The sequence below is a fragment of the Harpia harpyja genome, chromosome 11, assembly GCF_026419915.1.
Source record: "Harpia harpyja isolate bHarHar1 chromosome 11, bHarHar1 primary haplotype, whole genome shotgun sequence".
Lineage (NCBI taxonomy): Eukaryota > Metazoa > Chordata > Aves > Accipitriformes > Accipitridae > Harpia > Harpia harpyja.
The window spans coordinates 21,048,741-21,071,051 of NC_068950.1; the positions used below are offsets into that span (position 1 = coordinate 21,048,741).

General features: G+C 37.3%; 1 long non-coding RNA gene across 1 annotated transcript; it reads right to left on the reverse strand.

Annotated features, from left to right (window-relative positions):
- Positions 1 to 5,255: 5,255 nt before the first annotated feature.
- LOC128148475 (uncharacterized) lies at positions 5,256 to 22,008 on the reverse strand. Its single transcript, XR_008237293.1, has 4 exons — positions 21,929 to 22,008; positions 20,786 to 20,952; positions 14,025 to 14,103; positions 5,256 to 5,327 (listed from the first exon to the last, which is right to left on the reverse strand). It is a non-coding gene; the product is annotated as an uncharacterized LOC128148475 (long non-coding RNA).
- Between the last annotated feature and the right edge of the window lie 303 nt (positions 22,009 to 22,311).

Below are 22,311 nucleotides of genomic sequence, written 5' to 3' on the forward strand. Positions count from 1 at the left end.
ATTCAGGAAAGACATCTGTGGAGGACCTGCCTGGTTGAAGTTGCTTGAAACTCCTTTCAGAAGGAACTGTCATCACACTAATGAATTTTATCATCAGCCCTTCTTCATTTATCATTAAACCCTAGTATCTAAACAAAACATACATACCTTCCTGTTCCACACCTGGGTATCTGCTCAATGTGACTGTTATCCTATAGCCACAACTTCCCCTTAACTAAGACAGGACACCTTAACTGGTGTCCTATGTGCAATCACCTTTGTTCAAAGATTCAAAGATCAATTAAACTCATTACAGAATAGCTGCCTGGGAAAAGAGTGTTACCAGAAGCAGGTATTTAATTCTGAGGATGCCAGTTCCTTTTCTGCATGTGCGTTTTTCAGAGTTCTCACTACAACAAAATGAGTAGGGCTGTTAGTGCCCAGCATCCTTAACAAGGCAGACAAGGGCTGCTGAAGCAGAGATATAGGATTGAATGCTGACCGTATGGGCATTTCACGGGCATGTCAGACTTGTAAACAAGATTCTTATACAAAGAACTTAATACAGAAATCTGGAGAAAATCAAAGATTTCTATTTTTCATAGTACATGTTTGTATGGAAATTCAGAGCAGCGATCCTGCTCAGTAACATATATTACATATATTAAAACACTTGCACAGGTTTTTGCCTTGAGAGAAAAAAAATCACAAAGAAAAAGATGTAGAATGTTTAAATGCTTAAAAAAGAAATTTTGGTTCCCATACATATAGTGAAGTGATTTATAAATATGTAATTAAAAGGAACCGATTCACTGACAGGATCATAATTCTGTAGATAAGTGTTGGTATTTGACTAAAACAATAATGGCAAGCACTAATTGTATACAGTCTGCTGCATGGCTACTGGAATCAAGTAGTGAAGAGGATCACAGTTCCTTATTAGTTAGGACCACCTAGTGTGATGGAAAGCTTGAATGATCAAAGAGAAGACAGTTTTATGCTGCAAATGTTGATATACTCATGAGCTTTCTAGCACATTTTAAGATCCAGTATGAACACTTGACATACTAACTACTGAACAGGGAAATGAGTGTAGTATCAGACTACAAAAGTTTTGTTTGCATCAAAGATAAGTGAATAATATTCAGTGTTATATTCCTATTCCCTATTGTGTCACAAAATCCTTTTGTGTTAGTACCAGAGCTCAACAACTTATTTTTGCCTACCTTAATCAAGAATAAATTAACCTTTTTTCCTAATACCAAAGCATGAGAGATCCTATCCTGCTTTCTCTGAATATCCACAGTGATCACTGAGTAGATGGGCTGAAAAAATTTCAGGACATAATCTCTTTGTAGAAATCCATAGTAATCCAGAGTAATTATTTACTTTTCATAACTTGGTCATCCAGTCCCACGGAATTGTTTCTGTGTCTTGACTGAATAGCTGAAATGTTTCAAAGAGAACTATTTATGGTGTCTCTGCAGTATTGTTGGTCATGCCTGGACTCATACAAGGCACAGCCTTTCCTTAAAACACTTCTGTGAACAAAAACCTGTTCCCATGAACGTCTGTAAATACTAACAGAAACACAGACATGATTGAAACAAGCTCTGCTTTGGAACTGAAGCACAACTGAACAGTAAGTATTGTCTTGCAGAATTCAAGTGGCTCTAAATTCTATAAGCAAATCTTTAATTTATACACATATATCTGAAGTTATTTTTTTTGTTGCTGTTCAGTCTCCAGCCTTCAGGCTGTTCAGCAGGTCATAGCTTTTGATTCTGTGATTCATCAAATCAAATCTACTCTGTGGATATAGAAGAGCCTTCTAGTTCAAGTGAGAGGTGCCAGAAACAAATCTGTGTTAAGAAACTTGAACATTAATTTTAGACTCTATCTTAAAAAAAAAAATCTTATATTATGACTGAATAAGAGTAGTGATCTCCTTTGAGCAAGCTTTTGTTTAACATAACTGAGGGACGTAAGCAGGAGACACATACAGTCAAATAACAACTTGATGCTTCCAGTAAGGACAAGTTTTACTAAACAGTTTTACCCTCCATACATACCAGTCTAGCATTTCTCTTTGAAAGCTCTTCACAACTCTTAGCCTGACCACCTCTAAATTCTCTAAAGTCACTAGAATCTTAAATGGTTAAGTACCTTGTTATATCAGGTATAATTTTTATATTTAATATATTGATGTTTATATTTATACTACACATTTAATATATATTGTTATATAAACAAGGAATATATTTAATGTCTCCTCACTAAATAAGCAACATATGATAGCTGGAAAAACATTCATAGATATTAGGTTTGGATTCTTTGAAGTCTGGAATCTAGCAAATAAATCTCAATATAAAACGGACAACTGCCTAACCAGAGAAGTTGCTACTGCCTCCTTGCCAGTATCTAAAATCCACTTTCTCACTCCTAAAATGTCAGGATGTCTTTGTTGCAACAGCTTGACAGAAGCTTAAAAGAAGAATAAACCAGTGCATATGATCATGTGCTCCACTACAAAGTCAGCATTACTTCACAAAGCCCTCAATCTTGGCATAGAGATGCCCCAATCTCATTCAAGTTTGCTTTTTCAGACCGTTTAATCCTCAATCCTGTGCAACACTACTACAGAATCAGGAATGAGCCTAACACCTAAATTCTGCTTTTTTGAGGGCACAATGACAACCCTGGTTTACAGTTCAACTAGAAAACAAAATATTCCTGTAGAGATTTGGGGAATCAATTTAACCTTTTGGAAGAAATCAGAAGCTGGGGCTGTCAACTTTGAACCATCCCCATGTTTCAGGTTCAGACCTCATTAGTTTTGGCTAGGAATACTCTCTAATTACTAAGAGAGTTTCCTCAAGCTGCACTTTAGAAATTCATCTTTTTTGTAAGCTGTAAAGTATCCATAAAAAGCTAAAAACTGTGGGAAAATTAGCATTGATGGATGTTTTCTTACCCTCCATCAGGAAATTATGTACTTGAAACTCATTACAGATCTTCATAGAAACTCTGCTGAATGTGCCTTGGGCTTTGTGCTGACCAGCACACACAGAGTTTACTGCATAATTCATCTCTCTTGTGTCACATTTAATGTATAACATGTATTTCCTGTTAATTATGAAAATAAAAATGTGTTCTTTCTTTTAGAAACATAATCATGAAATTACTACAGAAATTAAGAAACATGGAGTTGTATTTTACCCATTTTACACAAAACTTTTGTTTTCTTTTAAGTCAGTATTACCTCCTGTGCAGAAATAAGAGGAAAGCATTGCATTGAGAACTCGCCAAACATGCTTTGCTTCTCCTTCATGCACCAGGCACAGCCTCTCCCCTGTGGCCACACAAGGAGACTGTGCATGGGATCCCTGTTGTCCCACTGGCTGCCAGGGCCACCCTTCTCACTGGAGCTGTGGGTTGGCATGTGGTCCCCTTAACTTTCTTCCTCAGAGAGGTTTGGATGTTTTCATGTCTCTTTCCATGGATGTCAGTGAAACATTAGGCATCTTGTATCTCATTTTCCTCATTCAAGATTGAAGATTCTTCAGTAATATTCTACTTCGCTTCACCCATCCATCTATATGAGTCTGTTCAGCTTCCCTTACCAAAAGAATGAAGAAACAAAAATCCCATCTCAGTATCCTACCCACACCAATATATCTTATGAAGTTATATTGTATGCCATACTGAAAGGATAGGAGAGGGAAAGAGTAAAGTGATGGAGCAAGAGAAGGAAAGGAGCAACACCATAAATCTGAAAATATAGCATTCTTATTTGGAATAAGAAGGGGGAGGAGGGGGCTCATCTGTACACAGTGGTACGTTTGGCCCCCATATTTTCACTGATACACTGATTATTCCGCTTTGGAGAAACAATCCTGTGCTGGGATTATTTGCTCTGTGGCTGATGAGGCAACTGGGTTAATATTGCTTTTACAGTACACACCAGCATCACATCAATATCAGGTTTTTACAGGGCTTTACTAACTACCAAATCAAAGTTGGTAGTCCAATAGATGTCATAGACCTATTCTAACCATAGGATTGTATTGCCTGCTTGGAGTACACTCAACTATTACGGTGTTCAGTTCCCCGAGGAAATCATCTATATTTTGTGATCACAGGTATGTGCATCACTTTCAGAAATGCAATCACATGGAGCTTGAAACCTACCTCAGATGCTATGGCTCTGTACTGGCTGCAAGACACGTGGGAGCCACAGGGTAATCTGAATGGGAGGAAGCAAGACAGCTGCCCTTGAATCCAGCCAAATCTTCTTCCTCAGGAAAGTTTGATGTGGCCCTTGGAGACCAACCAAGTATTCTCTCTCGCTTGTGAAGCGGTCCCATACTTCTCCCTTTTCAGAAACTTTCAGGCGATATTCCCTTTTGACTCTCGCCCACATGAAAATCTTCACTTATAATTGCTGAGGTCAGCATCTGCCTAGAGCTATATGAAGTTGTGTATCGGCAATAGTTCCAGTGACCTCTAGAGAAACAAATGACTCTGGATAAAAAGACATATTATCAGTAGTGGTGTCCGGGAACCGAAATAAATTTCCATTTCCCCAGCTGTAGAAAAACCTGCAGCAGTACCCCACCAAAACAACTCTGCAGGATGAAAGCACAACTTTGGTAGCTTCTCCAGGCGGTTTCAACTTCACTGTTCTTTGTACAGATGTGAAAAAGAGATTTAACTGCCAGAGTTGAAGGTTACAGGGATCTGGCTGTAAAAAAAAAAAAAAAGCCCTGAGGAGAAGATTTCATTCTTACACAGCTGATCTCTGTAAGACACAAAAACAGCCTTGGCAGAAAGAATTTAGGTGTTTTTAACCATCTCCTTCAGAGCATTTAAAATCCAGGTTAGCAAACAGTACATTTACTACTAGTTACTGTAGTATCTGAATTTCTTATGGCCTACTTAATCATCAACTTCTAGAGTCACAGGGCTATGTAAAATCATCCAGTGCTCATTTTAAAAAAAAAACTCTATTCACGATTGTGGGGAAAATTTAGGAAGTGAATTCTAAAACCACAAGGCCTGGAAGGCTAGACATGCCAAATGTACTCACTTCACTTCAAACTCATAGCTTTGAAGCCAATCTCATGATTTCTAGATGCTTAAATCATATTTTATTGAAGTATGGGATAGCAATGCTGTGAGTGTTGGGACATAATTTTAGTCACTCCAAACCCAAAAATACCTCTTAAAAATCAGTGGTATAAGCAGTCACTCCTGCCTTTACGGCTAGCTGAACAATACCGCTTCAGCTTATTTAGAAGGTGAAGATGTAAAATGTTTCTGAATAATGTAAGCAGACGTGAAACAACCTGTAAAAAAAAAAGATCGTTAATTATTCTTTTATGAAATGCAGGGATTTTGCATAGTCATCTTACAATAAAAGCTTTTCCCACCACCTTAGCATTTTACCTCAGGGCAAATTCATAGATTTTTTTTTTCAAGGTATCGATTCTTTTGTATATCTTAAATGAGATTTAAGTAATAATTCTTTTTATTTTTTTCACCTGTAGCTCTCAGTTTTGGAGCGCATTACCTTAGAACAGGCCATTTCATCATTACATGCTGCACTTATTTTACATTTCTTGCATACTTAAGGGTATTTTGTCATTAAAGTTCTTTTTGGCACGTTTTATCTGTTGAAAGTTGCTTTGAAACATCAGAATAAAGCAATAGAATGATTAAGACACATTCCATGCTAGAAGTCCAACTGTTCCAAATGTTCATCATTTTTCCTTCCAAGCCCACATATTTCATGAAACCTTGTATTGTTTTCATTTTCACCCTCAGGTTTCTTTCACTCTTCACTGGCGTAAACAGTAAGACTGGTATTCTTTGAAAATATATCTGCGCAGATCATTTGTCCTTGAAGTACAATATCTTACTTGCAAGAATAAGAGCTGAATTATTGATAGACAGTCTTGCATAACATTTAGGACAAAACATTGTTGCTATGTTAAACTATATTGTATTACTTTCAGCTCAACTAATGGAATAGTTTAATTTTTGTAGTTTTGATCACAGAGATTCAGAAATTTGACAACTCAAATTGAATCTGGTGGATTAAAATGTACTCCTCCTTAGTTTTGCTGAAGAAAGACTCCACCAATCTTTAAATTTAAGAGGAAAAAGATCAAATCTGTCCTCTCTGTAGAAATAGGCAGCTCTTCGTGCCCCAGCCTTTTAAAGCTAAGAATTCCTGGCCAACAGAATTACATTGGTCTAAAAGTAATGTACATATTGTAAAGCTCCTACATAATGAATGCATGAGGGAATTTTAAATACAATTTTTCAACATTCTTCAAAATTTCTGTCAGTACACTTAGCAGTGTGATTGAAGACAGACACACTCAGAAGACATCCAAACCTCAAACAGTACCATAATAACAGCACTTCACAAATGTGCTGTCTCAGGTCTCCTAAATCCGCATGCTCTCTTCTAGCTCTAATTTAAATTTTCCATTGACAACCGTTATTGAGAGGAACAAAAACCATGGGCTGATTCTGAACCCATGCAAGGTTTAACTCCTGCCTTTTCACTGGAACAAAAGTCCATAGGCGTAATGGTGCTGGGTCAGGCCACGGGGGTAGCTAGCTCAATGTTCTGGATCCAGCAGTGATCAACAGTTGATCATCATGGAAATACCTATGAAAATGCCTTCTTTTTGGTCAGTTGAAGATAAGAGTCAAAACTATCCCTAGCACCAAAGATAGTAAATTGCCTTACCCACCCATAAAGCATTGCTAAGATTATTCATGCAACTGTTTTCTTCTCAAATTATTTTACAGACCATTAAAAACCAGTATTTCCTCTGCCACTATCATGAACAGAATTTTGCCAAATTTTCTTGACTTGTCAAAGGGCACTTCTGAATATGCATCTGGGCTTTTATATGTTTGATAACACTGCTGGCTTTTTGGTGCGACTGCTTTATAGAATACATAGTAAAGCAAATTTTCTCCTAGATCCTTAGCACCTCACCCTGAATCTAGAGACTGCTCAAACCAAAGCCCCTCCCAAGTCAATTTAGTCATTTTGCCTCCACGTCACAGTTACATTGTCTATATGCTTCTCTTTCAAGAATGACAAAATGATGCAGAGGAAACCAATTACTGATATCTGAAAAGGTGGCCTTACTAGGGGTGGGAGTTATTTCCTCAGCAAACAGTCTGACAGTCAGAGGACCATTAAGCAACTCTTTCTGCATCTTTTACTCAATGGAGAAGTGCCACCAGAGGGTGATTAAGAAGAGTTACATTAGAAGAATCCCAACTTCAGTATCGTAATATATAACCAGAAATTAATGTCTCCTGGGCCAGACTCGTTCTTCCTCTTAGAATAGCATGTCACTGTGCATCATGGAAATGAAACAGCAGATGTTTCCAAATATAGAGCAAGATTCACTGTGTTTGTCAGCTGCCTTCGTGGACTGCAGACATACATTATAACTGCAGGCAGAAAGCCACTTCTAAAATACCTTACAAAATTGGGGAAGAGATCTAAAATTTTAAATAATGAGCATATTCAAAATATTTATAGCTGATGTTTGAAAGATGCAGAGTGGGAGAGGTGGAACCATTAGTAACATCATTCCTCCAGCAAGCCCTTTCAGCTAAATCCCCCCAGAGAGTCCAGCTGGATGTCTGCAGAAGAATTTGACACTCAAATCTACAGCAGTCATTCAGTGGGTGCTAGCTGATGAAAGATACGGAGCTCTTAGAGTAAGAATCCCGTTGAAAACCTGTGGCAGCTTTAAAAACAAAACCAGGTAGCGGTTTCCAAAAAGGAACAAAGTAGATTGTGAACTTCATACTCCTCTCAAAATTCATAGTTGATCTTTAATCTGTGAACCCACCCACAAAACAATTGCTAGTTGTTTTTCGTTTTATATCTTGTTGAAACAGAGAAGGCAATTGGTGATATGATGCACTTTCACTATGTTAGAAATAGCTGTGCAATTTGGAAGTGGTGGAGAGAAGGTAGGAGCTGGTTGTTTAGGACCATCTGTCTTCAACATACGCCATATAAGATTATTTTTTATTTAGTTAGGAGAATTTTTTTTTCTAAAAGGTGGGTATATGCCATGTATATCCATGTGTTTGGGACATACATGGACAGAGAATAACTTTGTTAAGATTCATGATGACAGTAACTACAATGAGAAAAAATATCGGAATTACAAATGGACCCAACCTCAGAATTTGCATGCATACAAAAATCAATATTCTCGGGATTTCCAAAACATGTGTCTCTGTGGCTCCCCAAGCTGCTATTTTCACCAGCTTTGAAGTCAAATGAAAATCTCATTATTCCAATCCAATGAGTGTAATCTCCTCACTTTTCAGTAGGACAAGAGCCATAAGGGGATACCTCTTACTGAATGGCAGAGCATATTGAGAAACAGTCAATATTGGGAATAAACTCAAGGGTGGTCTTGTATAAGAAGTGAAAATACAAGATAAGTCCAGAGTAACTGTAACTGCAAAATGTGAATATCTTATTGGTGTTGGGTCATTTCTCAGACATGGTATGCTGGGGGGGGGGGGGAAATCTGTGTAATGCTCAGGATTACAAAGTTTCACTTAAATGAGAAGACAACACCCACTGTGGTGTGAAGGACCATAATCTCTTGCCATTTATGCATACACCTGCTCAGGTAGCCCCCTTTTACCAGAATTAGATCTATTTCCTCTCTTTTGAAACTGTATTTGTTGATTTTAATTGAAATTTCAGAAACAGGAAAGCCTTTTGCTGTTCTTGTTTTTGTTGTGCTCATTCCACAACGAAGATTTAGCTTTTATTTAAACTGGATGACCCAATATATTCAGTTCAGCTGCTAGATTGACTGTCACTGAGTTGTCACATGCTGTTATGAATAGTATACAGAAGGAGAACAAGTTGACCTTGAACTCGCTAAATGTTTTATGAATAGTACCCATTTCCAGAAAAATATGAATATGTTTTCAGATTTGCTCTTTTTGCTCTCCTTAAGGCTGTTCTCAGTAACAAATGCCTTTCATCTTACTGAGATGCTTGTTACATAGAAGGTTTGGGAAGGGGAGAACAACATTTTAATGATTAATTTAATGCTCATGGATTGTAGAGGATTGATTATATTGTAGGCTGAATTCCTGGACTTAGCCAAAGGCTACACAGAATATTGTTGCTATAACGCTAGTATTGCTTCCTAAGACCTGTCAAATTCTGTGTTATCATTTTCCATCACTGGGATGATTTGGTCTTGGTGACTATTCTTTCCTCTTAATTGATGCTTTCATTGTTAAGCAAAATCAGAGTAGATGATGCTATTTAAATAGAATAATTTAAAGCAATCATAGTTTTGATCTGTCCAGCTTGCAAAAACTCATGCATTGCTTTTAAACATAAGAACGTGGCCTCAGCACCTCCAGCTGGTGTTGGAAACACGTAATTCTCACACATACACCAAAGAACACAACAGCAAAGGGGAGCAGTTAGTACTATAGGATCCAGGTCAGAGGATTCAGATTGTAACCAACAGAGAAGCACTCTAAATAGAATTAATTTAAGACACTTGTACTCAGCACTGGATTTTGATCAAACACTTCAAAAGTAAAAAATAGCAGCTAATTTACTCTGCCATGAAATATATTGGTTCCTTTTCAAATACACTGGTTCCTTTTCAAAAGCTACTTTCAGCTCTTTCAGAATTTGTGGACAAAGTGGTTTCTAGCTAATATATAGTTTTAAATGCTTTTTTGAAAGCCTCTTACATGATCATGAGTTCATAGCAACAGCTTCTGGTACTGCTTTAAGAGCACAATACGGTTTAATAAGAAGGATGCACTTCAGTTCATAGGTTGCTTGTTTTGTGCTTTACTTTATTCATCATAATCCTTACCTCTGCTTAGTTAAAAAAAAAAAAAATCAGAAATAAAAAAGCCAGTGACCAATATTGATCTTCTCTATCCCAAAAGCAGTTTCTCTTGATCTGGATCAAACCTGTCTCTGTCAGTAACAGCTTTTCCAGGAGACAATTCTATTTAAAATGTTTCACAGCGCATCTAGTTATTTGTTCATTTGTCAGGAATGGTGGAAGGGACTATAACAGACAAGCAGCCTCAGCTGGCTACTGGATGTAAGACTAGATCCAGTCATATCACAAAGACAGAATAAGAATATATTTTGTGTGCACTGTGGAAAATAGTTTTATGATACATCTTGACCCAAGACTTACTTAAAAACCCATTATTGATATTAATTGAAATTTAAAATGTCCTTAGGAATTTCACTGCAAACATTTTTACTCTAATATTGGTTTTGATGTCATGAATGAGAGGTGAGTGGCATGGGTTGCAATATGGTACAAATGGCAGCGATCAATTCCACATCTATTTTCTAGTTGAATGTAAAAGGAAATATGTTTTCCTGTTGAGCACATCCCCCGTCATCTGTACCATATACTCATATAAATCTGGGAACAGGACAGAGACTCATTATAATCTTGTTTGTCTAATGAAAGCTATCTTAGTCTTTGTGGTTTTTAAAGAGCTTCATCTGAAGGATAGCTTCAAATGAACACTGATGTACACAAATAGTAGAAAAGAATGTGAGGTGCAAGTGTAGTCCAGACCGTCCCATGTCTTTGTAATATCAAAGACCACTAATGTCACTTAGAGAGGCAGTTGGAGTGCCCATCCTACAATAGACATTGTGAGAAGAAACCCGAGACCTGTTCCTTTTCTTCTGACACACTTACAAGACAAACACATGCTCCATTAAAAATAACACAGCTCTGCTCTGATATGTTTCCCTTCCATGTGTCTGACTTAAAAATATGCCTCAGTTCACAGTGTTATGTTTATTAAGATATAATATTACTGCTCTGCAATGAGCCACTTCAGAGAACACAGCAGGGAAGCTGGCTCCCATTGTGCTAAAGAGGGCAGCCCCTTCAAACCCAGTGCTAAAGCTAAACATTTTCCTCTTGCAACACTCTCTCTTCTTGCATCTGGAGTTGGTTTTTTTTTTTCTTCTCTCTTTCTTGTTTTGTTATTTTCTTGAGTCATGCTAGTTCCACCTCTGAAAAGCTGTAGTGACAGAATTGACACTACAGCAGCTGGGGCTGGGAGCATTAGAAAGCAGTGTATTACATTTTCTTTTCTTTGCACAGGTCACTGAGCATCCAGAATGATTTTTGTGGAGAGCTTTTAATGCTAATTTGTTACTATTATTTAAGAATAGTCTGCTGATGGGGAAACTACCAGCATGCTATCTAAACATTAGATATTATTTTGACCTCACTTTATTCCTGCAGTAAACTCTGATCGCAGGTTGCAAATGCATGCTGTTATTCATACATTAACCAACAATAGGGGCAACCTAGATCATAACTGTATGTTGAGGATGAGTGTATGGAAATGATGTAGGGTTTTGTTTTCTTCTTTTTTGGTTCAACTATATAAAGGAACTCACATGTGTTACTGAATTTTTGCATTAAAAATGATACATCAAAATGTTAGGTATAAATAATGCAGAATGCCACTGCTCATGTGGGGCCGTATGCAAAGCTTGCAACTGAAACAATAAAAAGATTGGCTGAAGTGATTAGAAATATGATTCCTAAAGAAGCAGATTAGAAAAGTATTCTGCTCTGTATCTTAGTAGTAAAGACTGTTTAGCTGGGTTTGTTGCACAGATTTTTTGAATGAACACGTATACAAGCACAGTATATCCTGGCTGAGGAATGAAGGGACACCAGTTTTTCCCCAGCAGGTTCACTAGCCCAGAGATTCCTCACACTGAAATTACCAGAGAACATCCTGACCCCAGGGACAGGATCGCTATCATGTGGCAGTGGCTTGGAATGTTTCAAATATTTAGCACTTACACATACACTAGCTCTTCTTAATTGTTTTTCCTTCAAAATGTCTGCAGAAAAGCAATTTGTCTGGTTAAAGCGTTACAGGTTTTTGTGACTTTTTTTTTTTAAAGACTTTATGCTTCTGCAAATTTAAGTATCAGTATAAACTTCATTTTTCAGCGCAGAAAGTTTATCACAAATTAAGAACATTTATAAACTTTCTCCTTTTTAGTATAGTTTGATTAACATCTCTCTTCTCGCTCCCAGCCTGAATTAGTATTACCACTGAGAGCCTCTGTTTGGGAATGATCATTTATGAAGAAAGATCCTCCATTATGATTTAGAGCAGCTGAGGATTTGGCATGGGTATTTATTCACTCCTTACCAAATCCAACTTCCCATCTCAGCTGAGCAGGGCCTTCAGTTTCAGCCTCTGCTTGAGCCACATTTTTGAACTGAAGTTTTTTCAAAAAACTTTGTCCAGTCCATTAGCTCTCCAGAACCACTGGTAACATCATGCAGATCTCACACATCTGTTTCTCAAAAAAAAAAAAAAAAAAAAATGCAGCCAACTAGCCTAACATCAACATATTGATGCTTCATATCATACATTTCAAACCTTTATTACAAATTTGCACATCTCCATCAAGTCCTCTAGTCTTAGACATGCAAAAAAGGGGGTTTTCAGGCTGCCAGAGTAAGAATTCACACAAGGAATCTTTACATGAATTCACATGCTAGGGCTGGTAAGTAGGTTCACAGGGTGGGGCTAGACACACCAAGGAACTTCATACCTGGTCTGGTTCACCTCATGTATATCAAACGGCTTTATTCTCAAAACAAAAGTAAATATTAGCAGGGGAGAAATTAGGAATGGTTCAACTCTGCCAAAACAACATTCATTCTGGAGACTAGACCATAGTAAGCAAGCAAAAAGGTAAGTCCCCAGGATAACAGGGGAGTCACTTAAGAGAGTCCAAAACAAGAGACATCCTTCATCTGCACACAGCCGGGACTACAGCACTACCTAGTAGCACTGCTCTGGGGCCTGCCAGCATGTCACTGTATCTACAAAATAAAGTGCTAGCATTTGGCAGTCTATCTGAGGGAGTATCCCAAAATATTGACCTTGTAAGCCAAGAGGGAAAGGAAAGTTTCCAGAGAAGATTTAAGGACAGAAATTTAAAAGAGCCAGTGCCTTCTTGGAATAACAAGAAAAAAGAAGAGGCACGACTTGGATGGCACAGCTGGAAAACTGTGATGAACATGAAAAGGTGTTTCAGTGCATTTATATAAAAAAAAAAGCTGAAAGCTTTATTAAAAATACAACAAAAGAGAGGGGATGCATAATAATAATCTCAGACTCTGAGAAAATAGCCAGAGCTCTGTAGGGTGACATGTAGAAGACAGACATTTAGGAAGCCCAAAGGGGTGTAATTATGTCTGTCATGAAAGGAAGCAGTAAAGATACGACTGAAAATTTGAAGAAAGGCAAGGGCTAAGCGTAAGCAACATACATTGGCAATACCTGGGAGATACTGCTGTGCAGGTGTCTGACAAGGCAATTTCAGATTATCTTTATGAAGATTGTAATGGCTAAATAAAACTCAAAGAACAAGGAGTACTTAAGTAGTCTCTCATTTATCACAAGGACTCCACTGCTTTATAATAACTTTAAAATTCAGTATTTTGAATTAATTTATTAAGGGAAAGGTAAAGTCATTTTTACTGGATATTTGTACACCTAGGCAACTCTTTTCTCTGGGAAGGCTAGAAGTCCCACAAAATGCCCTAAACATTTTGTTGTCTGTAAATCACCTCAAATATTCAGTCAGTAGGCTTGATCAATAAGTAACTTTTGCAAAGCTCTCTAAATACTGGCAGAGTTTTTGCCCGAGGCTCTACTTCCTTTTTGCCTAGAAATATATGTAGAAGATTGGTCCAAATTAAATCTGATTATTCAGGATTTGTCTATTAACAAAAATAGGTATCTAATTTTGTGTTGAAATACATATAACATTTGTTTTATGAAAATCTGGTTTTATAAAGGATTAAAACATCCCCAATATGTATAAAGACACATCAGCATATACACATTCCTTAATATTATTTCAGAGTGAAAAAATACCTATATATCTGATACCCATCATATGGGCATACACAGACCTGAGAGTATGGAACCACTCTTCCCCCTTATTAGGTGAATCATTCCAACAGTTCTTCATTGTTCTTCATTTACCTGTGCCTAGAAAAGTTGAAAATTAGAAAACGCATATTGAGCAAAGCCTAGAGAATTGGAGGGATAATGGAGGGCAGAGGGTAGGGAAAAAATGTTATTTTCTATTTCTCAGTGGTAAAAGTCCTGATAAGGTGGATGTTTGTTTACATTCCTCAGACATGCCCTCTGTCTAACATTGTGAGTCTTCAGCAAACACAAGCACTGATATGACAGGCATCTATTCAGCTTTCTAATTATGTAAGTACAAATATCTACAATTTGGATTTTAGCAATTTCAAACAGTAGAAATGAATTTGATAAGAAAGGGAAAAGGTGAATTTTTATATTGTAATTCTCTCAGGAGACAGGGAAGGAGAATTAAGCAGAAGTGTTTGTGATCTTAAAGGCAAATTGGATGACATTTTAAAAGATATCTATAAAAGCAAGGTAGTGATTAATAGAGATGGCAGTGAATTTTTCCTCACAGTAATTAAAACTTCAGTTTTTCCTTTTTTTTCTTTGCTCATCTGTCATTCAAATCATTCACAGACAGTAAGAAAAACTTCATATTAAAGATTCTGCTTTCATGTCATTGAAATGAATGCCTGAGACAGCTTCTGGGTCAGATCCAGGAGCACATGAAGAGCATTTTCCAGTCAAAAATAAGGCAAAATGAAACCAGGATCTTGGCATGTGCTCTTCCCTCTCATGCTGATGGTTACTTGGCACACTGATATACGTGCACCCATGGCTGCCTACCCCAGCTCACCCACAATGGCTGCCTTGACATGAAGATTCACTTGGCAGATGTTTACTTGCATCACCTTCAGGACCCCTGTGAGTTACCTTGACTGAAAGTCAAGCCAAAAAGATTCAGTGTTTGCCCCCTTCAGGTCCCGTTCTGTCTCCTCAGCAGCAAACTACTCCACTCAGATCAAAAATCAATTTAGTTGCAAGGTCATATGGAAATACCTCACAGTATGAAAAACTTGACTCTGTCTTAGCAGAGGCCTTTGGATTAAGCAGGCAATTGACCATCTAAAAGCTTTGGCCATACTTCACATGCAAAGAACTTTGTGTCCATCTCCTGTACAGCCAGAGCATAAAACTTCAAAAACTCTTTATGTCATAATCAAACTCAGCAGGACATGTCTGCAGTTGGCACTCCAGCTGGTTTTGCTCTTGTTGCATTTGCTGCAATTCACTCGTAAAGTATGACTACTTATATTGGAAAACTGCTGAATAAAATATTGTCTTTGCATATGCACAAAACAGTTCAGATGATGCTATGAGTAAGGGAAAAAAGAGCTTAGTTTTTTGACGTTTTTAATATTTGCATTACTAGCATTTGTTGGAAGGTTGGGTTGGGGATTAGTTGTTTTCCCCCACAGTTGGTCAGTTGTTTTATTTCTTGTTTATTACTTGTATTTTCCAAATAATTTATGAATAATTGTGAGGCCTTGTGAAGCTGATCTATTGTGACGATTTGTCAAAACATAATCACATAACGCAACGCAGGCCAAGTTTTAATTGTGCTCTAATTGGAGCCCTTACAGCCTTAAAAATATAAAGCAGAGGGGATTGTTTCACTTACTATGTCTGTAGCCCACAGCTGTGATGAGCTATCATTGGGGAAGGCCCACCAGATGGGAGGCATGAAACAGAAATACTGTTTATTTCTGCAATCAAGCCAAAGTGAGCTGAAAATCCTGAATGAAAAACTTTCTACATAACTTTTACACAAAGATCAGAGACTTTTTCTTGGGACGTACCACTTGGGAATTTGTGATCCTTGTTCCTACCACAGTTGTATAATTTTAACATCCCACAGAGCTGACAGACTTTGACACTAACAACTGTGCAGGGAGTAAAACAGATTTACAAGTGGCAGTGACCTTTTCATCAAGGGAAGTAAAGTAGACTTGAATCCACCGTACCCCTGACTCACAGTCCTGACAACATCATTCAACATACAGTAGGAAAAGCACTTCAGCAAAAGTTTATGAAAGTGACATTGACACAGCACAGTACATTAAATTGATCCCACCAACATGCCATGAGTTTTAAGTAGCATCCCTTTTCTTTCAGTGAGATTTGAAGTGTTTGCTGTCTAGTTTAGTGTCATCTGTTACTCAGAGAAGACAATTAAAATGCTGCAGTATCAGGACCTTTTTAATTATGAATGTATACATATTTTGATCATCCTTCTTGCAGTAAAAAGATAGATAAATATATAAATAAAATAAATAAATAAATAAATACAATAAATAAATAAATAAAAACAATCTATAATTGAATGTTCCTGCCAGCATTTCCTTCTTATTTTGGACCCCCCCCCATAACACTGTGCTGCCTGGACAGGCCTTATTTACTATCTTGGATCTTGTTACCCTAGCAACTAATAGCCAAGCTGGCTTCAAAAAAAGTAATAGAGGTGGCCTCTCCGATTTTTAAAGGGAAGTGGCTACTTTAAACCCAGTGAATGCCTGTTTTAATTGCACTGTTCATGGCTGAGAATCTTTCCCTCAGCATTTTTTTCACAGCTAATAGCAGTTTTATTCATCTGTGTGGTTTGCTGTGTAGAAGCAGTAAAGCAAAACTTCTCCTGCCAGAAACTTCAAGCATAGTTGATTAATTTTGAGGCACCTAAAAGCCAAAAATTAGGTCTGTATCTGCTTATGCAGAATATTTGCAATCTCATTATGATTTAAAATAAGGCTATTATTTTAAGCTTCTGTAAGAGTAAGAATAGTTTACTAAGAAGCATTATACAAGTAAAGTTAATAAAGATAGTCCATCTTCAGAAGACAGACAGTTGTTGGACAAATTTATGGTAAAGTAAATTTTTCCTATCAATCAAGCCCTAGAGGGGCATTAACAACACTTAAGGGAACAAACTGCAGAAGATGGCATAACTGACACATATAAAAGAGTCGGCAAGAGAGCTGAGCAGGGCTGGGAGGAAATGGAAAACTTTAACATTACATCCCAGTCATACCAAGGTCCATTGACCCTGTACTCATTCCAGATAATTAATTTACAACACATTAAACCTCTGTGTGAAGAAGGATGTTATGCATCAATTGCATAGGAATAAAAAGTGTTATTGATTTAAGATTTCTACTGTATTATGCACTGACAGAAAGAAACAATCTAGCGGTGTTTTAAAGACAAAAAAACCCTTTTCTGAAGGACAAGTTTGCTAAATAAGTGCACTTTACACTACATTTAACTGAAGAATTGTTGACACCCTAAAATAAATGCTGTTAGGAAAGAAACCCTCAGCATAATTAGGAGAATATGGCGTGACTGGATAGTATTGGCATTCACTCTAGGAACCAAATGCTCTGAGGTGATAATGCTCTCTTTTACAGTAAGAGTTTAAAATAGAAAAACACATTGACAAATATTATTTAATGAATAAAATATGAGTGAACCAGTGCCATTAATACAGTACAATGCCTAATGACAATCAAGCCCATTTTCCTCATGGAGGCATTGTGCTCTTAACATGTAAAAAAAGGAAATTGTTGCAGATTGGCAAAGTTTTAAGATTCATGAACAACAGAACCAGCTTCATTTACAGACTCTTTTTTTCTTTAATTAAATTGCAATTTTCAGATTACAGTTCAGAAAATTCAGAAAATCAGGTCAAAGTTCTAGGCTGCTTAGCATTTCTCACTGCAGTTTAGCTTCCCTGAAAAATTCTGCCCTGCATCACTTGCAACTTTCAGCAAATATCTACTTCAAAGTTTATTTAAGACTTGCAGTGGTTAGAAAGAGATTTGAATCAGCGTACATGCAATATGTTCCCAATGCAAAAAGAAACAAGTCAGTTTCAAGCAAGCAGTACAAAAAGAGAGAGAAAACACAAAGGTGTCTAATTGATCTCAGGCTGAACTACAACTGATCCCACTATATGGAGGGAAGGGTAAATTCCTGGTTGAAAGCCAGATGCTGTTTGGGATTTGGTATAGAACACTCAGAAAGAGAGTATGGAAGATCTAAAATGAAGCCTGGAATTTTGCAAGCAAGGGAAGCTACTCCAGCCAAATTGAAACCAATATGGGAGCATCCCAAACATAACAGAGAAGTCAAAGCACTGCAAGACTCAAATAGAAAAGCCTGAAGAATCTGAGCTATAAAAGCAGAAGAGTGCACAAATACCTCCAGATGAACTCATGCGCAGCAGCAGATAGTGTGAACAAAGACAATCCCTAGTGCTTAGAAGACTTTAGAACAGCAATTCACATTTCTCTGCAAGAGTTTGTGAGCATCTGCAAGTATACACAGTATGGGCAAAGTGGACAACAGTGGCAGTATTAGATCCAGGACCCTTCTGTAAAAGTATACCACATAGCCCCGGGACATAAAGAAACGATAGCTTGAAAGGCAGCCATGACCACACAAAAAAATACAATGGCAGCAACAGGGATACCAGTGCTGCAAGAAAGGCCGCACACATCAGGAGGTAAACAACTTAAACTCAACGAAGTAATTAATTTAAAAGAAAAATAAACTTTTCTTTAGCATTAGAGTTGGCTATTTATGGACATCTTCAAGAAATACGTGGTAGTTTCTCCCAATAGTACAGTCAAAACTGAAGTCAAGTGCATTATTCATCATGGGTGCTAATAAAAAATTTAATGTCAGTGCTCTCAAAGAGTGAAGGGAGCCTTTGGCCTTAGCCTACATGTGTAAAAAGTTATGTATCTTATTTATGGAAGGTTTATGTTAACTGAAATTGGCTATAAACTACTTACTGCCATCCCCAAAAGGAATCTGATAAGCACCTTTATCTCACCCTCTCCTGAAACCACATAGATTATTTCTCAACTACAAATGGTTGATTTACAAACCAAATATAAATCTAAATGAAATTTGTTGCCTACAGATACATATACTGGAGCCTTTGATACAAGCCCAGTGGAGCAATGGACTACGCCTTAAACAACATGTGTATCCATCTGACATTTATTGCCTCTTCAACCATTTCTGGTCTCAGACAAGGGACCTTGAATAGCAGAGAAAAATCAGGGTATTGGCTTAGGTTGCTGTGTTCCTCACTTCCCTGAGATGCCCCATATGAAGATCCTCCAGTTAGGCTGCAGGGCACTTGTTAGTCCCTTTTCATTAGTGACAATGACAACAGCTCTGCAATACCTCTTGCGTGAGTGGTTTGCTGTGGGTTTTGCCTAGTCAGCCAGAGACTTCCCACAACAAACAGTCTTAGGCTTACACCATCAACTAAAACAACAATAACAGCAACCAAAAACCGGCCTTGGCAGTTCCCCAGTGGGAGAATTATATCCTAATACATGTACCGTGATCAGCTGTACACATAGTAATAAAATGGAAACTGTCAGTCATACGAATAGATAGGGTTACCCCTCTATAATATCCCTACATTTTCTTAAAACTTGTATTTGTCTGTAAGACTCGTATAAGCTAAAGGGGAGAAAAGCTCCTGTTTTACTGCAACCACAGGTCCAGTCTTGACTCTAACTCAGCAACACAGAAAACCCCTCTCCCAAAAGTCTTGCTGACTCATCGTAGTAATTTCTCAAGTAGGTGTAGTCATCACATTTTCCCTTCTGTGTACACTGAGACATCCCCAGGATTTTTATTCTCTAGCAATCAAATTATTATCCACCCAGAGCAACCAAATTGCTATCCAACCAGAGCACAGATGATTCATTTTTTAATGGATTTTTATTTCAGTTAGATATCTTACTGAGATCTCTTATTTTTCATTTAAAAAATAAATTCTTTGGCATTAGAGTTTGAAACATAACAGTCAATGATAATTATCATCTAGTAAAGTAATTCAAACAAAGTTTTAAATACCTCACATCCTTCCTTAAAACTGTAATGAAATGAAGGGCACATCTATTTTTATTATAGAATCAGAAGAAATAAAAGTGTCTTATTCTTTTGAGGTCTCATCAGTCCATGTAAATACGCTACAATATTGCTGACTTCAGTAAGTACCTAAAGTACTATTTCAGTATTTCTCTGGAGCAAACTGTACTATTAGTTTTTGCGAAAAAAACCCTCTTCCTTTTCATTTTACAGTGAAAAATTTGAAAATATGAAAAAAAAATTGTGCATTCTTAATTCAGGTTGCTTGAGCGTACCAACCTTAACTATCTGCAGCTTAAATGGACAAAATGGATGAAGGACAGTAAGGAAAAGCAAAATAAACCAATTTCCTGGGAGTATGTGATACAATCCCTGATGGTAGCATCAAGAGAAGAGTGCAGGTTCCCTTACACTTTACCCATTTGAAGACATTGTTTCCCCAATCCGTATCAGAGTTATATGTTATTTAATAGCCTGTTCAATTATGAGATAACGTTAATAAGTAACCTGGGTGTGTTTGCCCTTTGCTAAATTATAATCAAGAGTCCTACATTTTACATTTGTTTTTCTCTCCCTACATGACAAAGATAAAGATTTCACATTTAGTACATTTGTGTGGATAATCACACTACTATGTTAAGGCTATTACCATAACTAGGAAAATGTTCCTTTTCTCCTTGACCTATAAGGCATGGCACAGTCTCATGCAGTATTATTTCATGATTTTAAAAACTTTTTTCAAATAACATGGTACTGTCTAATAAGAATTTTAAAACTTCCCTTGGTAAACATGACAATGTGTTGAGGAAGGCTACTGAACTGCCACACCAAGGCATAGACTGCCTACCTGCAGTTCGGGGACCTGTGCTCCCCTCATATTTGCTCTCCTTTGCTCACTGTATTCCATGGTAAGCATGGCACATCCCACAATATATGCTTCCACCACATTCAGCTGACTCACAGCAGTTAGATGACTGCACATGCCTCATAGGAAAAGCAGTCCAGCCAAGGAACCTGGTCCAGAAGAACAAACAGAAAGGCCCAAGCTGTTAATCAGGTGAGACACTGCAACCATGGCAAAATACACATATGAGGTTTAATGATGGCTAAAAACAGTCTGGAAATGAAACTTTTAAGTTCAGTTAAATACACCAATGTTTTACTTTTGCTTATTTCCTAAGTTACTAATTTTTCACTTTCCACTCAGAATAAAAAATATCTGTATTGCAATATTAGCGTTTCTTATGGGATTAAATTTCAGCTTTACGATCCTTTATTGAGTGTTTCATGCCATGTGCAATGCCATGGATCACGAGCACCTCGCTGATCAGACTAGTGCCCTGCACTTTGGTGGTGTACAGCTGATGCACAGATGGTCACATTTGTTATAATGGACTCAAATGAACACCCAGTCATGAATCCGTAATATACTACTCACTGACTCCTTGAGATCTAGCTGGTGGTGAAATTCCATTTAAAGTGTAGTAGTACAGTGTTTATCCTGGAATTGCCCTGGTAGCTCAGAGGTTCGGGCTGCTTTTCTGTTCCAGTAACCGTTATGAACAAATTATTTACTGCACAACAGAGGGTTTCTCTACTCAGATTTTATTAATTAATTGCAAAGTGGTTATTTGCAATTGCAAAGAGAATAACCAGATCCCCATTAGGTGCACATTGCTAGAGTTCTACGATATTCATTTATCCTATGGATATATATTTTATATGTGAACTCCGTACCTTTGGAAGACTTCCTGTCTGTTACATGAATCAGCATATCACACACATACATCCAAGGGCAGGATTATTTTTATATTCTGTTAATTTCATGGAAATCACTATCTTGCTGTCCCTTCAAAAAACACTTTCCTAATGGAGTATTATGTATGTAATAAATGCATCAGGCTCAAATAGTAAGTCAAACTTCCAAACTAGATGAAAGAATGCAAAGTGCAGATAATAGGGTTTTTTTAAATTATTCACCCATACTTACTGTGTCCCTCTGTAGAATTCATGGATCATTATTCTTTGTAGCTCTTTTTCCTTCAGCATAAGATAGTGGGATGAAGTCCACATTCTGAAATTACACACAAATATGTTAGAAAAATGGAGTGTTTGAAATCAATTCTAATGTTAAATGCAAAGGACATCCTGGGCTCATTAAGTAAAAATATCTCATTTAATGAGCAGGAAAGCACTGGAGCACACTGAACCCTGACACAAAGCAAATTATTTAAGTGATAAATTATATTTTATGGGGAATGTAAAAGTTAATAATACTCAGGGGTAAGGTAATAAATGCAGAGGTGTAACTAACTTCATTGACTGCTTTACTTACAAACATGCCATATGTACCTGGTTACTTGAAATAGTAAT